Source organism: Bombina bombina, chromosome 1 (assembly GCF_027579735.1).
Source record: "Bombina bombina isolate aBomBom1 chromosome 1, aBomBom1.pri, whole genome shotgun sequence".
NCBI lineage: Eukaryota > Metazoa > Chordata > Amphibia > Anura > Bombinatoridae > Bombina > Bombina bombina.
This window is the reverse complement of record NC_069499.1, coordinates 1484310497-1484325040: the sequence shown is the minus strand read 5'-3', so window position 1 is coordinate 1484325040 and position 14544 is coordinate 1484310497.

Sequence of the window (14544 nt, the reverse complement as noted above, 5' to 3'; positions counted from 1 at the left end):
CCCTACTCATTGGTAGCATTGACCCATTGCAATAGTAGCATGACCCCTACTGGAATAAAAAAGATGATCTCCATTTATAACCCAATTTTCATTTGGAGAAGGATAGGTCTGGCTCTTCATATAAAAACTGAAGCCTCAAAATATCTCCCCATATTAAATAATCCTCAGTTTGTAGCAGGCGTACAGTCAACTGTATTCTCAAAATGGGCACTACTTGGACTGGTAAGACTGGAACAAGTATTGGATTTTGAGAGGAAATGTGTTAAGTCCTTTGACTCTCTCAAACAGGAATTCGTTATTCTTAATAACGACTTCTTTGCATACCTGCAAGTGAGACATTTTGCTCTTAAACAGGTCACTGACCATGGCTGGGAATGGTCTATGGGAGATTTAGAAAAATGGATGACATTATTCAAAAACGGGCTTACATCAATATCATTCATTTATCAAACACTATTAGCTCTCAAAGGCCCTGATGTTTTGGAGAAACTCTATCTCAAATGGTCCTCCCTGCTCCAGCAGAACTCTCTTGATCCAGCTCTCCTCACCTTTTCAATTCAAGAAACTTGTCGGGTTACTCTCTCAGCTACGTGGAGGGAGTCACATTTAAGACTTCTCCACATGACTTATTTTACCCCTAAGAAAGGCTTCAAATGTAGAAGTCTGGGGTTTAATAAATGCCCCAAATGTTCATTTCCCTCTGCTGACCTGCTGCACATGATCTGGGACTGTCCAAAAATCAATAGCTTTTGGTTAAAGGTTCAATTTTGGCTCATTAATATAGTCAAGGTACCTTCCTTCACATTCTCCCCCAGGAGGATACTCTTCCTTTCTGATAATCCTACTCCACCATATCAGACTAGTAAAATTATAAGTATGGCTACCCTCGCGGTGAGATATTTGATTTTAAAGAAATGGAAGCTAAAAGCCATCCCGAGCTTAACTGAAGTCAAAAATTGCTTAAAAAAGCAATGTATAATTGAACAATTGGATACCAACTTGCAAAAAGATCAAGACATAAAGAACTTTTTTTCCAAATGGTCACAATTTATTAAAGCGCTCCCCCCTCAGCGAGATTGAATATATTATCTACCCATTTAAAGATAGTGAATTAGTAATATTAGGAATATGGTAAAGTTTAAGCATCCAGCTCTCCGCCGAAAGCGAACCTAGCCTACCCCCCCTTTTTTTTTCTTCCCCCCTTTTTTTTCTTCTTTCTTTTTTTTTTTTTTTTTTTCTCTGTTCCTGTTTTTGGCTGTGTTTTAGTCTCAGGTCTGGAGGATCTTTTTGTCCTCTGCTTGTAGCTGTGACTTATTTCATCTAATTTTGAAATTTATTGGCACCACAGCTGGTCTAAAAATTAGAAAAATCTTTTTTGGTTTCATTAAGGGGTTATCCGGACGAAATTAGGTTGCATTTTTAGGGTATTAGGCTATTCTGGGCCAGAACCAGAGTCAGACCTATTTTTGTTTAAAAAATTTTCCTTTCGTTTTTATGACAGGCCACTTTGTTGTATGCATATATTTATAACGAGACCTGGAACAATGCCTTATATTCTGTTTTTGGTTGTTTTTTCATTTGCTTGATCTGAAAGAAAGAAAAGAATAAGGAATAATCTTTTTACTTCTTGATGTGGCTATGTATACTCCCCTAATTTGTAACCGCTGCCGTTAACTTTATCCTCTTTTTCTTTTTGTACCCCTTGATGGTTTACCAATAAAAATTATAATAAATAAAATGATATGCAAAAAATGTATGCTCTGGCATGCTCTAGAGGATCCTGGGAGGAAGAGGAGGAGCCTGTGCACTGATTGCACCTGTGCAGGTAGAACTCCCCTGCAGCTATACCTTGGCGGCGTGTTGCGCTTGGTACCTCAATGGCTGAGGGAAACTCTGCAGCTGGTTAACAACATAGACCAGTTACCTCCACAGCATAAATTCTGAACATACGCTAAAGAAGATCTTTCGACAAGAGAGTAATATTTACCACTGAACCGTTTGTCTGTTCCATATTGGGTAATAAACTGCTCATACCTTCAAATACTCCAGCTTCATAGGTGAAGTCCTCCCTCCCTCCCCCGGCTGGGTAGAGGAGGTAGTAGGCCAACAAACATTATTGTTACCCTTTATCAAGCCAGCAGAGCAACTTTATCGGTATTTACCCCATCTTGCCTGCATCATCCTGTTGAGGATTGCCGCCCACTCCCCGTGTCCTTTCGAAGGCTGTTTGGAGACTGAGCTGGGTGAAGTCGCTCTCACCCACCGATGCTGCGAGTGGTGAGTTGACGTAAAGACAGATCAGCAGGCGACGGAGTTGTCTCCCCCTCCCGACCGGACCTAACGCGGATTGATTTGGTTGATTGAGCACGTGGAAGAGGCTCCAGAGTATGGCAGCTTAAGCCGGATGGTGAGACGCAAGAGATACAGAGTCTTGTTTCTGGTCGTGGAAGCTAAGGGGTAAATATTCGTATTATGGCTCCTGTGAGCTCGCTTGGCTAATTTTTGACTGTATCCGAAATATTGTCGTCGAAAGGGTAAGAAAGAAAAAAACCTTTACTTTAAATGCCTGGTGCTGCTAGCTCCTGCCTGATAAATGAATGGTGAACTTTAAAATAGCAAATTGAACTTTGACAGACCTGACTGCTAAATCTTAAACGGGCTAAATATCATTTAAGTGGAACTCAATTATGTCTGTAATGATTGTCTCATACATCTATTCATAAGCACAAGTTAACTGTTGATAATAACTTTAAGTTTCAAACAACGACATGCTTAATTGAGTTTTTTGAAGTGATAAGTTTCTTTTGGACTCTCCTGGATATACAACAACCCAGTGTTAAAATTATAAACCAAGCTTGAAACTTCCTTCATGTATCCTAATATATAACAAATATGTTGTTTTTCATATATAAGCAGTTATCTATAGAATGCTTTTTATAGAATATCACCAATTAATCTCCTACTTAATAGAAACTTAGACGTGCTTACACATAAGTAGCAGACTTGCATCAGATTAGCAATAAGTGTTTGTATGGTTGAAAATTTAAGAGGAACAACTGTAATATATTTAAAAGAATCGCTAGATAAAATTGTATCCTCGATAAATCACTAGTTTAAAGTAAGCTGTTAGTAGCATCGCTATGCTATTAATAGAGTTAGGAATTTAAAAACAAAATACTACATGTATAACCCTTGGGGGTTACAAGCTTTGATCCCTCATCCTGTTGGGTATAAGTGTAACAGCTACTCAGGTTTGGCTGTTATCTGGTTATGACATTGTATGATTGTAGGTGATTCAGCACCCAGTTGATATAGTCTTTTACAATCCTTTATTATTGCCACAGAACAGTTGGTAAACTGATTGTAGACATTAGCACATATATATTATCTTTTAAGCTTTATAGCTAACTTAATTCAAATAGAGTGGTGGTATTGATTCATTAAATTTAATACCTTAAAGCGCTTATTGAGAATCTTTCTATAGTAGAACCTAATTCTTGATTACTTGCCTAATTCTGGTCCATTTTCACTTTATGTAACACACTCACTTTTTCCCTTCCCCCCCATCTCACATACCACTTCCCTTTTTTTTTTTTTTCTTTCTTCCCTCCTTCCTACACAATTCACTTTTTACTCACTGCCACTGCTGGGTTTTTTTTCACAAGCACTTTTTATTCCTTTTTTGTATGGATAAATATATCTCTTCCCCTTCACTCACTCCCAAGTCTAATCCAGGCATGGCATCTAAACCAAGGGACCGCAGAAATAAGAATCCTCCAGAGGTCCTTCCATTAACACATGAAACCTCCGCTATGGCACAAAACCTAAGCCACTCAGAATCGCAAGGATCACAATCCTTAGTAGCAAGTATCTTAGAGGCCATATCCCCTAAATTTGACTGTCTAAGGAATGAAATTAAGCAGGATATAGTGGCATTAACAGTTGAGGTAAGACAGTTTTCCCAAAGGTTACAAGAAATAGAACAGAGAATATCTGATCTTGAAGATGTAACTAATTCTTATACCCCTAAAATTGGTGATAATCAGAATATGATCCGTAAACTCCAAGCTAAGATAGATGATCTTGAAAATAGATCAAGAAGGAATAACTTAAGAATCATTGGATACCCAGAATCTTCACAACAAGAAGATCTAATGAAATTCATGGCAGTCACACTTCCCCAAATGTTAAATATTCCCCCAACACATACATCTTTTCCAATAGAAAGAGTTCACAGACTGGGGAGACTTACTAATAATTCGAACAACCTGGTCAAATCGAGACCAATTATAGCCAAGTTTCTAAATTATCAAGATAAAATGCTTTTTTTTCAACATTATCGAAAAAAGTCAGCCCATATTATATAATGGATCTAAAATTTTGTTATTTCAAGACTTCTCTATTGAGACCTCATCTAAAAGAAAGGAACTCTCCCCAGTATGTGGAAAAATGTTAAAAGCAGGTTGGCAGGCTACAGTCATCTACCCAGCTAAGCTTAAGATGACGCTGGATGGTCAAACGTTCTTTTTTCAGACAGTAGCTGAGGCAGAAAAAAAATTAGCGGAGTATGAACTTTAAAGAATCCCAAGCAAGAGTTAAACTAGCTAGCACTCTATGTTCAACTTTAATGTCAGTTCTAGCGTTGGTTATTAGAAATGGACTCCCGAGGCTGAGACCCCAAAATTTTTTTTTTCCCCTTTCTTTCTTGTTTCTGATACTTTTGAATCTAGTGACTTAGATTCACAAAGATTGTAGATTTACATCCTGGAACGTAGGGGGCATTACCTCCCCCACTAAACGGAAAATGATCCTATCACATCTACAGACGCTAAATACCTCAATAGCATTAATTCAGGAGACTCACTTAAACATGGAAGAATCAATGAAATTAAAATCATTGTGGGTGTCGGAGGTAATATGTGCCCCATCCCTTAACAGGAAAAATGGGGTAGCCATTCTGATAGGAAAAAAATTAACATACAATAAATTCTCGACAATAATTGACCCCAATAGTAGATATCTAATTTTAAAACTGAAAATTGCAAAATCTATATACACAATATGCAACTTATATGCACCTAATGTAATTGACACTGACTTTTGGGATTCCCTCCAGGCTCAACTACTTCAAGTAGCAGAAGGTCACGTAATTCTTGCAGGCGATTTTAATATGGCCCCTCGCTATCCTCTGGATAGACTAAGAAGAGGCATTTTGCAGAAAAAAAACAAAAAAAGATAACCTAGAATTAAAAAATTTCAATGCCATTTTTCAAAATCTTGCGGTTAGGGATATCTGGAGAGCTCAGAATTCAGACTCCAAAAACTATACCTGTTATTCAAAGGCATTTAAATCAATGTCAAGAATTGATCTTATTCTAGTAAATGATAGTTTATTTAAAACTGGGGCTAAAGCTAGAATTTCGGAAATCTGTATCTCAGATCATGTCCCTGTAATGCTGGATGTTCCAAAGAATAATATCCAAAGGGGTAGGGCTCGTTTCTTTTATCCAAAATATCTCAATAATGATCCGAAGTTTAGAAACTGGCTTAAAAATAAACTAGAGGAATTTGCATCTATTTTAGCAACAAGATTACAAGAAGGGCTAATAGAAATTATTCATAAGGATCAAGTGGGCTTTCTCTGTAATCGCAACTCAGCAGCTAAAATCAAACAGTTGCTTCTGACTATTGATTATTTCAAGAATCTTGAGACGAATCTCTCGAAAGATTACCCAGATGCTGCAGTTATAGCAGTAGACGCCGAAAAAAAGTTTGATCATGTTAATCATGACTATTTGATCGACACAGTACATTGCTTTGGTCTGGGCAATAATTTTCTCAAACTAGTGGAGAGAATATGTACATGTTCTTCCACTAGCTTGATTATTAACGGGCAAGTCTCAGAAGCAATTAAAATGGAAAAGGGTACTCGACAAGGGTGTCCATTATCACCGCTGCTTTTTAACCTTGCAATTGAGCCACTAGCAATGAAAATTAGACAGCAGATTGAAGGAATAAAAATCTATAAAAATGAGTTGAAGGTAGCTCTATACGCTGATGATCTATTGCTATATATCTCTAATACCTCACTAAATATACCTAAATTTATCAAAATAATTGATCTATTTGGTCAGTGCTCAGGATATAAAGTAAATACGATGAAATCTGAGTTACTATGGCTGAGGAAGACAGAAAATTCATGGGTAGAAAACCCTTTCAAAACAGTCACTAACTCCTTTAGGTATCTAGGAATTATAATCTCAAATAATTCTTCAGAGTGGTACTCTTTAAATATATCTCCTATCCTTAATCAAGCTATCAATAATATGAGGATCTGGCAAAATTTGCCTCTCTCTATATCAGGGCGAATAGCCCTATTTAAGATGATCATTTTACCTAAAATTCTTTATATTCTGCAGAAACTACCTGTGATGGTAAAATCTTATGACATAAAAAAATTTAACTGTAATCTTAGGCGTTTTATTTGGCAATTGAAAAAGTCCAGAATCTCGCTTCAGAAATTATCTTTACCTAGGCAATTTGCAGGTATGGCTCTTTCTGATTTGCATCTCTACAATTTAGTCATGTTAGGACATATAGCCGCTGATTGGATATCAGAAGCAGATCATTTTACGGATAATGAACTGGAATTAAATGTGATATTTCCTTTAATACCAGCATCTCTTTTACATCTTCCCTCCCATTTAATTCCTAAACAGGTGAGAAAAATTAAAACAATCCTTACGATTATTCAGGCTTGGAACAAGATTGGAAAAATAGTTGGAGTTAACATAAATATACCAAAACATCAAACATTTATAGGTAATCCAGAATTTCAGGAAGGTTCATACTCACCATCACTTTTAAATTGGAAGCAGCATAGGCTATACTATGTAAGTAAACTTATTAACCCGGAGGCAGAAAACATTAACTCTTTTGAAGAGTTGAAACAAGAGTATAATTTGGATAATCGTGACTTCTTCACTTATCTTCAAGTTAGACATTATACATCCCAATTAATTAGCAAATTTCCGCAGAGCTGGTCGTGAGGTAAGTTGGGAAGCTGGTCAGTTCTGGTTAAAGCAGGAGTAACCTCTATTTCCTCTTGGTATAATTTTTTAGCTGGTTATATGGGAGGAAAAAATATTGAGCATATTGCGCATAAGTGGTCGAACCTTTTTGTACTTGATTATGGTCTTGAGAGCCATGTAATACTTTCCTTAGCTTTGCTTCACAAAGCTACTATTCCTATTCCTGGAGGGAATCCCATATCAAGCTAATTCATTCAGCTTATTATACCCCAGATAAAGGTTATAGATGGCATAACTTAAACTTTAATAATTGCCCCAAGTGCAGGCTACCTGCCGCTGATATAATCCACATGATATGGTCCTGTCCCAAAATACAACAATTTTGGCTTAAAGTCGAATTCTGGATAGAGAAAGCCTTGAAAATAACTCCCTTTAGGTTCTCAGGAACATATATCATCTTTTTAAAGGATAAGAACTCAGTTTTAAAAGAGGTAGCAATCGTAAACTTAGTTATCCTTGCAGTTAGAAATGTGATATTTAAAGAATGGAAGAATAGTACACTCCTATCAATAATGGAGCTCAAGAATTATCTCAAAAAACAATGCTTGGTTGAGCAATTAGCAACAGACCTAAACGTAGAATGTGAAATAACTAGATTTTTTCAAAAATGGTCAAAATTTATCAAAGGCTCCCTCCTAATGAAATTGACAATTTAATATATCCATTTCGGAATACTGAAATTGTTTTACTAAATATCTGGTAATAACACCTTATCAACCTGTCTGCAAATTTTTTTATTTTTTTTTCCCCTCAGCCTCGGGTCCAATTTATTATAATTCTACCCACAATATGTAGAAATTAATATGGTAAAAAATGAAGTAATATTATTTCTCTTGTTTCTATTGTCATCAAGGTAAAAAGGAAAAGCCCAACAAAGCACATTACAAGGCTGAAAGACAAATTTAATTTAACATTAGTGGTAAAATCTTGTTTTTTTATTGCTTTGTTTGAAAGTACTAGCATATGAGTCTAGTAAATTGCTATGATTTGTATTGTAACCTTTTTTTGTGTTATCTAACAAATTATTAAATCTTTTTTTCTTGTACTTATAATTTTTCGCTTTGTTGGCATAAAATAAAATTATATAAAAAAAAAAAATGTATGCTTTATCTGAATCATATAGGAAAAAAATGGGGTTTCATGTCCCTTTAAGAACCAAGGAAAATTTGAAAAAACAATTTGAGCTGATTCCTTGCATGTGTTGTTTTTCTACTTGGTTTACAAAGCATGCCTCCGTAAAAACAACCTTGATTTTTAGATCTTTGAAACAGAACGTGCTGAGTCACATAATGTATACAAGTATTACTTTATTTCTTTACACACATTACAAATTAGACAATGGAACCTAGAACAATAAAAGATCAAATGGAGAATGAGTCACTTTAGTTTTCTATGTAATGCATAATATAAACAGAAGCTCACTAAATAATAAATGTTGAAATATGAAAATGCTCTAAGTGTTTGTACATTAAAGTAAAGGTAAAGTTTTTACATTTGGAGGACATCAAGCATTTCTTTATATTACTAGAAGCTAATTGCTAATTTTTTTCTCTATTACTTTGCTAGTTTGCAAAATAAATATATTTATAAATCCTTACCATTTCGATGCTGACTCCTCCCAAACCCTATTACCTGGTTTTCTGGTCTGTGATGTATGGAGCGGTCCCTCCCACTCTCTACGTCTCTCAAAAGCACGTTCACAATGCTCCTTTTAACTGCGCATGCGCTAATCGGATGTGTATGCTAACCACTGGGTATGTGGGTTTAGGTGCTTGCAGTGACAGGTTATAGATAATGAGGAACAGATATGGTATACTTTTCAGTGCTGTGTACTCACTGTGGGTTTGAGAGTATTATTACTGCAGAATCAATAGGACAGTGCTATCTATCTTAGTGCTGAATGAAAAACGGTAATGGCAAGAAGACCATATCATTAGATGATTAATATAATAATATCCTGGCTGAAACAATTAGAACAATGGATAGTGCTCACAAAATGCTCACTGAGTGAGAATAGTTTCTACCTATGTGATTTCAGGAGCAATATCATTTGACGAAGAGCTCTTAATATACCCCTGCACCTTGGTGTCCTTGCACTGTCAAGAGAACCTTGGGAGGATGATTTGCGTTGCAGTGAATTTGTGTAGTGTTTGCATGTGGAGGTGATTAAGAAGTGAAGTGGGGGGCATTTTCCCTGCTATGAGATACTTTCATGTTTCTTTGACGTTTGAATGAGGTCTTTTCACCCTGGTAAAGCTCTTGTAACACAAGACTCCCATTGTATTCAGCCCAGTGCTGCTGGTGTCAGATATCCTCTGGAACTTTCCTGACAAGAGGCAGCTCGGCCCCTGCTGCCCACTGCATGTAACGAATATGCATACACGAAACAGGAACGCGCGTGGATTCCAATCTGAAGAAAAAGAATAGCGCATGTGCAGATGAGCAAGGAGGTAGATGATGTACAGTGACGGCCAGAATTCCAATTGGAGTAGCAAAAAACCTGATTGTTAGAGAAAAAAATAAATAAATACGGGTCGAATTTGTGGGCCTTTCAGAATCGATTTATTACAGTGATAACTTAATTTATACTAACATATATAGAAAATTATGAATGAAAGTGATATTGTTTTTAAACTAATAATGCTATAATAAATAGACAGGGTAACTTTCCCTTCACTTTAAAGTGAAGGTAAAGTTACAAGCACAGCCTCACGGCATTGCATAGACTTATCCAAACGAGCAAGAGTTTAAGTCATGATTTTTTTAAAATCTATTTATTTTCTTTTATTTTTACCTTTAAGCTGCTCCGCCGATAAGCGCAGCACTACCGCCCACCATCTTGTCTAATTGATTGACAGATGACGGATCCTAAACCAACTAATCCTTGTTTCCCCCCTGGGGCATTCAGCCCCTTTGCGTAAACGTCATGGCCCGGAGGGAAACAAGGATTAGATGGTTTAGGATACGTCATCTGTCAATCAATTAGACAAGATGGCGGGAGGGAGTGCTGCGCTTATCGGCAGAGCAATTTAAAGGTAAAAATAAAAGAAAATAAATAGATTTAAAAAAAATCATGACTTAAACTCCTGCTCATTTTGATAAGTCTATGCAATGTCGTGAGCCTGTGCTTGTAACTTGACCTTCCCTTGAACTTGTTTCAGAGTCCTTGAGTAGAAAATATCCGTGTTAATTATAAGAGCAAGAGAGGATTTATTTGTATTCTATTCCAGTTGAGAAACATTCCCTAGAACATATTTACAAAAGATGCCAAGCATTTAATTTATTTTAACTAGAATAAAATCTAACTCATAATACCATGGCTGCCTTCTTGGAAGAAAAGCAAAACCTATTTATTAATTACAGGGAAACTAAATCCCAATTTTTTCTTTCATGATTCAGCTAGAGCAGCCATTTTAAAGGGACACTGTACCCAAAAATGTTCTTTCGTGATTCAGATTGAGCATGATATTTTAAGCAACTTTCTAATTTACTCCTATTATCAAATTTTCTTCATTCTCTTGGTATCTTTATTTGAAATGCAAGAATGTAAGTTTAGATGCCGGCCCATTTTTGGTGAACAACTTGGGTTGTCCTTGCTGATTGGTGGATAAATTCATCCACCAATAAAAAAGTGCTGTCCAGAGTACTGAAACCAAAAAAAGCTTAGATGCCTTCTTTTTCAAATAATGATAGCAAGAGAATGAAGAAAAAATGATAATAGGAGTAAATTAGAAAGTTGCTTAAAATTGCATGCTCTTTCTGAATTACAAAAGAAAAAAATTGGGTTCAGTGTCCCTTTAAGCAACTTTCTAATTTACTCCTATTATACATTTTTTTCATTCTGTTGGTATCTTTAATTAAAAAATAGGAATGAAAGCTTAGGAGCCGGCCCATTTTAGGCTCAGCACCTGGGTAGCACTTGCTAATTGGTGGGTAAACGTAACCACCAATCAGCAAGCACAATCCAGGGTGCTGAAACAAAAATGGGCCTGCTCTTAAGCTGTCATTCCTGCTTTTCAAATAAAGATACCAAGAGAACAAATTAAAATTGATAATAGGAGTAAATTAGAAAGTTGCTTAATATTACATGCTCTATTTGAATCATAAAATAAAAAATGTGGGTTAGTATCCCTTTAAGACCCAGCTTACATGTGGCACGCTAATGATAGAGCGGGACGTGATAACCAGTATTGCTGGACCACGCAACTTGATATTACAAGGTCAAGGTAAATCTCATTTACCAGAGACGGGTTAGCGCAGCCGTAAGAGACTCTTAAATGAGATTGTGCAATGATGAATTTTTTTTTTATAATAGGGGACATTCCTCCATGCACGCTAATTTCAAACTTGTTCATAAATTACTGAACTTGTAATTAGGAACCAGCATTCGGGACTGATATATGCTCTCATATAATCAAATTTAGTCTAAGTATGCATAGAGATTTGCCCCCTATAAAAAAAAATACATATATACCCCAGATTACAAGAGGAGCAATAACGATAGTGCGCAGCAATGAAAAGTGTTTTCTTAATGATTGTAGGTTGTCTATAGTGGTGCCCACTGCAATCTGTTTGAACACTTTCAACAGGTTTTTGCTGGGTTTTTAAATAATTCCAATTTAGAATTCATAAAATTACAATGTGTCAACAATAAATGTGTTACAATCAAAAAGGAGAAACATAGAAAAATAATATGTGAGCAAAATAAACTTTTTACACATTATAAATCTATGGCTAGATTATGAGTTTTGCGTTATGGGTGAAAAAGCAATGTTATGGCTCTTTTTCACTACTACAAAGCTGTAGCATAACACTCATAACTAAAGTTCTAAAAAGTACACTAACACCCATAAACTACCTATTAACCCCTAAATCGAGGCCCTCCCTCATCTCAAACACTAAAATTAAATTATTAGCAACTAATTTGCCACTCCGGACATCGCCGCCACTATAATAAACATATTAACCCCTAAACTGCCGCACTCCCACATCATAAACACTAGTTAAATATCATTAACCCCTAATCTGCTGTCCCTAACATCGCCGCAACCTACATTACTGTTATTACCCCTAATCTACTGCCCCCAAAATCGCCGCCACTATACTAAAGTTATTAACCCCTAAACCTAACCCTAACACCCACTAACTTTAATATAATTAAAATAAATCTAAATAAAAATTACTATCGTTAACTATAATTATCAATAATTCCTATTTAAAACTAAATATCTGTAAAATAAACCCTAAGCTAGCTACAATATAACTAATAGTTACATTGTAGCTAGCTTAGGTTTTATTTTTATTTCACAGCTAAGTTTGTATTTATTTTAACTAGGTAGACTAGTTAATAAATAGTTATTAACTATTTGCTAACTACCTAGCTAAAATAAATACAAAGTTACCTGTAAAATAAAACCTAACCTAACCTTACACTACAATTAAATAAATTACATTAATTAAATACAATTAACTAAATTACAAAAAAACACCACTAAATTACACAAAATAAAAAAGAAATTATCAAATATTTAAACTAATTACACCTAATCTAATAGCCCTATCAAAATAAAAAAGCCCCCCCCCCCAAAAAAAAAACCCTAGCCTAAACTAAACTGCCAATGCCCCTAAACAGGCCTTTTGCGGGGCATTGCCCCAAAGAAATCAGCTCTTTTACCTGTAAAAAAATAATACAAACAACCCCCCAACAGTAAAACCCACCACCCACACAACTAAACCTCCCAAATAAAATCCTATCTAAAAAAACTAAGCTTCCCATTGCCCTGAAAAGGGCATTTGGATGGGGAGCTATATTTCTGCCCAAACCCTAAGCTAAAAATAAAACCCACCCAATAAACCCTTACAAAAACCTAACACTTAGCCCCGAAGATCCACTTACAGTTTTTGAAGACCAGACATCCATCCTCAACGAAGCCGGGAGAAGTCTTCATCTAAGCGGCAAGAAGTGGTCCTCCAGACACGCAGAAGTCTTCATCCAGATGGCATCTTCTATCTTCATCCTTCCGACGCGGAGCAGCTCCATCTTCAAGACATCCGGCGCGGAGCATCCTCTTTTTTCGATGGATCTTCAAGAATGAATTCTCCTTTAAACTACGTCATCCAAGATGGTGTCCCTTGAATTCCGATTGGCTGATAGAATCCTATCAGCCAATCGGAATTAAAGGTGAAAAAATCCTATTGGCTGATGCAATCAGCCAATAGGATTGAGCTTCAATCCTATTGGCTGATCCAATCAGCCAATAGGATTGAGCTTACATTCTATTGGCTGTTCCAATCAGCCAATAGAATGCGAGCTCAATCCTATTGGCTGATTGGATCAGCCAATAGGATTGAAGCTGAATCCTATTGGCTGATTGCATCAGCCAATAGGATTTTTTCACCTTTAATTCCGATTGGCTGATAGAATTCTATCAGCCAATCGGACGTAATTTAAAGAAAAATTAATTCTTTAGGTTTAGGGGTTAATAACTTTAGTATAGTGGCAGCGACAGGGGTGGCAGATTAGGGTTAATAAGTGTAATGTAGGTGGTGGTGACATTGGGGCCGGCAGATTAGGGGTTAATAAATGTAGGTAGGTGGCAGCGATGTTAGGGGTGGCAGATTAGGGGTTAATAAGTGTAGATAGGTGGCGGCGATGTTGGGGGCGGCAGTTTAGGGGTTAATAAGTGTAATGTAGGTGTCGGCGATGTCAGGGGCAGCAGATTAGGGGTGTTTAGACTCAGGGTTTATGTTAGGGTGTTTCCCCATAGGAATAAATGGGGCTGCGTTACGGAGCTTTACGCTCTTTATTGCAGGTGTTAGGCTTTTTTTCAGCCAGCTCTCCCCATTGATGTCTATGGGGAAATCGTGCTCGAGCACGTAAAACCAGCTCAAAGCAGCGCTGGTATTTGAGTGCGGTATGGAGCTCAATTTTGCTCAACACTGCAATATTGCCTGCTAATGCCGGGTTTTTGCAAACCTGTAATAGCAGCGCTATAGGGAAGTGAGCAGTGACAATAACTTGCAAGTTAGCACCGAGCCACTCATAACACAAAACTCGTAATCTAGCCGAAAGTTCTTTGTTGATAGAAAGTAACTTCAAAAATGATATATGTAGAAAATCACAGGTATAAGAATGATTTATGGCCAGATTACAAGTGGTGTATTATTAAACACTCCTGTGCAAGTGTTAACTGCGCTAGAAGTAAGCTTTTTGAGCATATTATGAGTTAAAAGTAAACTGTTTTTACTCTCGAGCTAACCCGACAAGTACAAAAAAGCGGAACTTAGAATATCGCGTGTATGTTCACGCATTCCTCCATAGAATTCAATGGAGCTAAAAAAGCTACTTGTGCGCAGACCCAATTGCATTTTCTCATGTGCGCTAACCCGACATTAAAATATGATATTTCACATTCCAATGTTCTTCACATAGCAGAATATTTTCTATTTATTC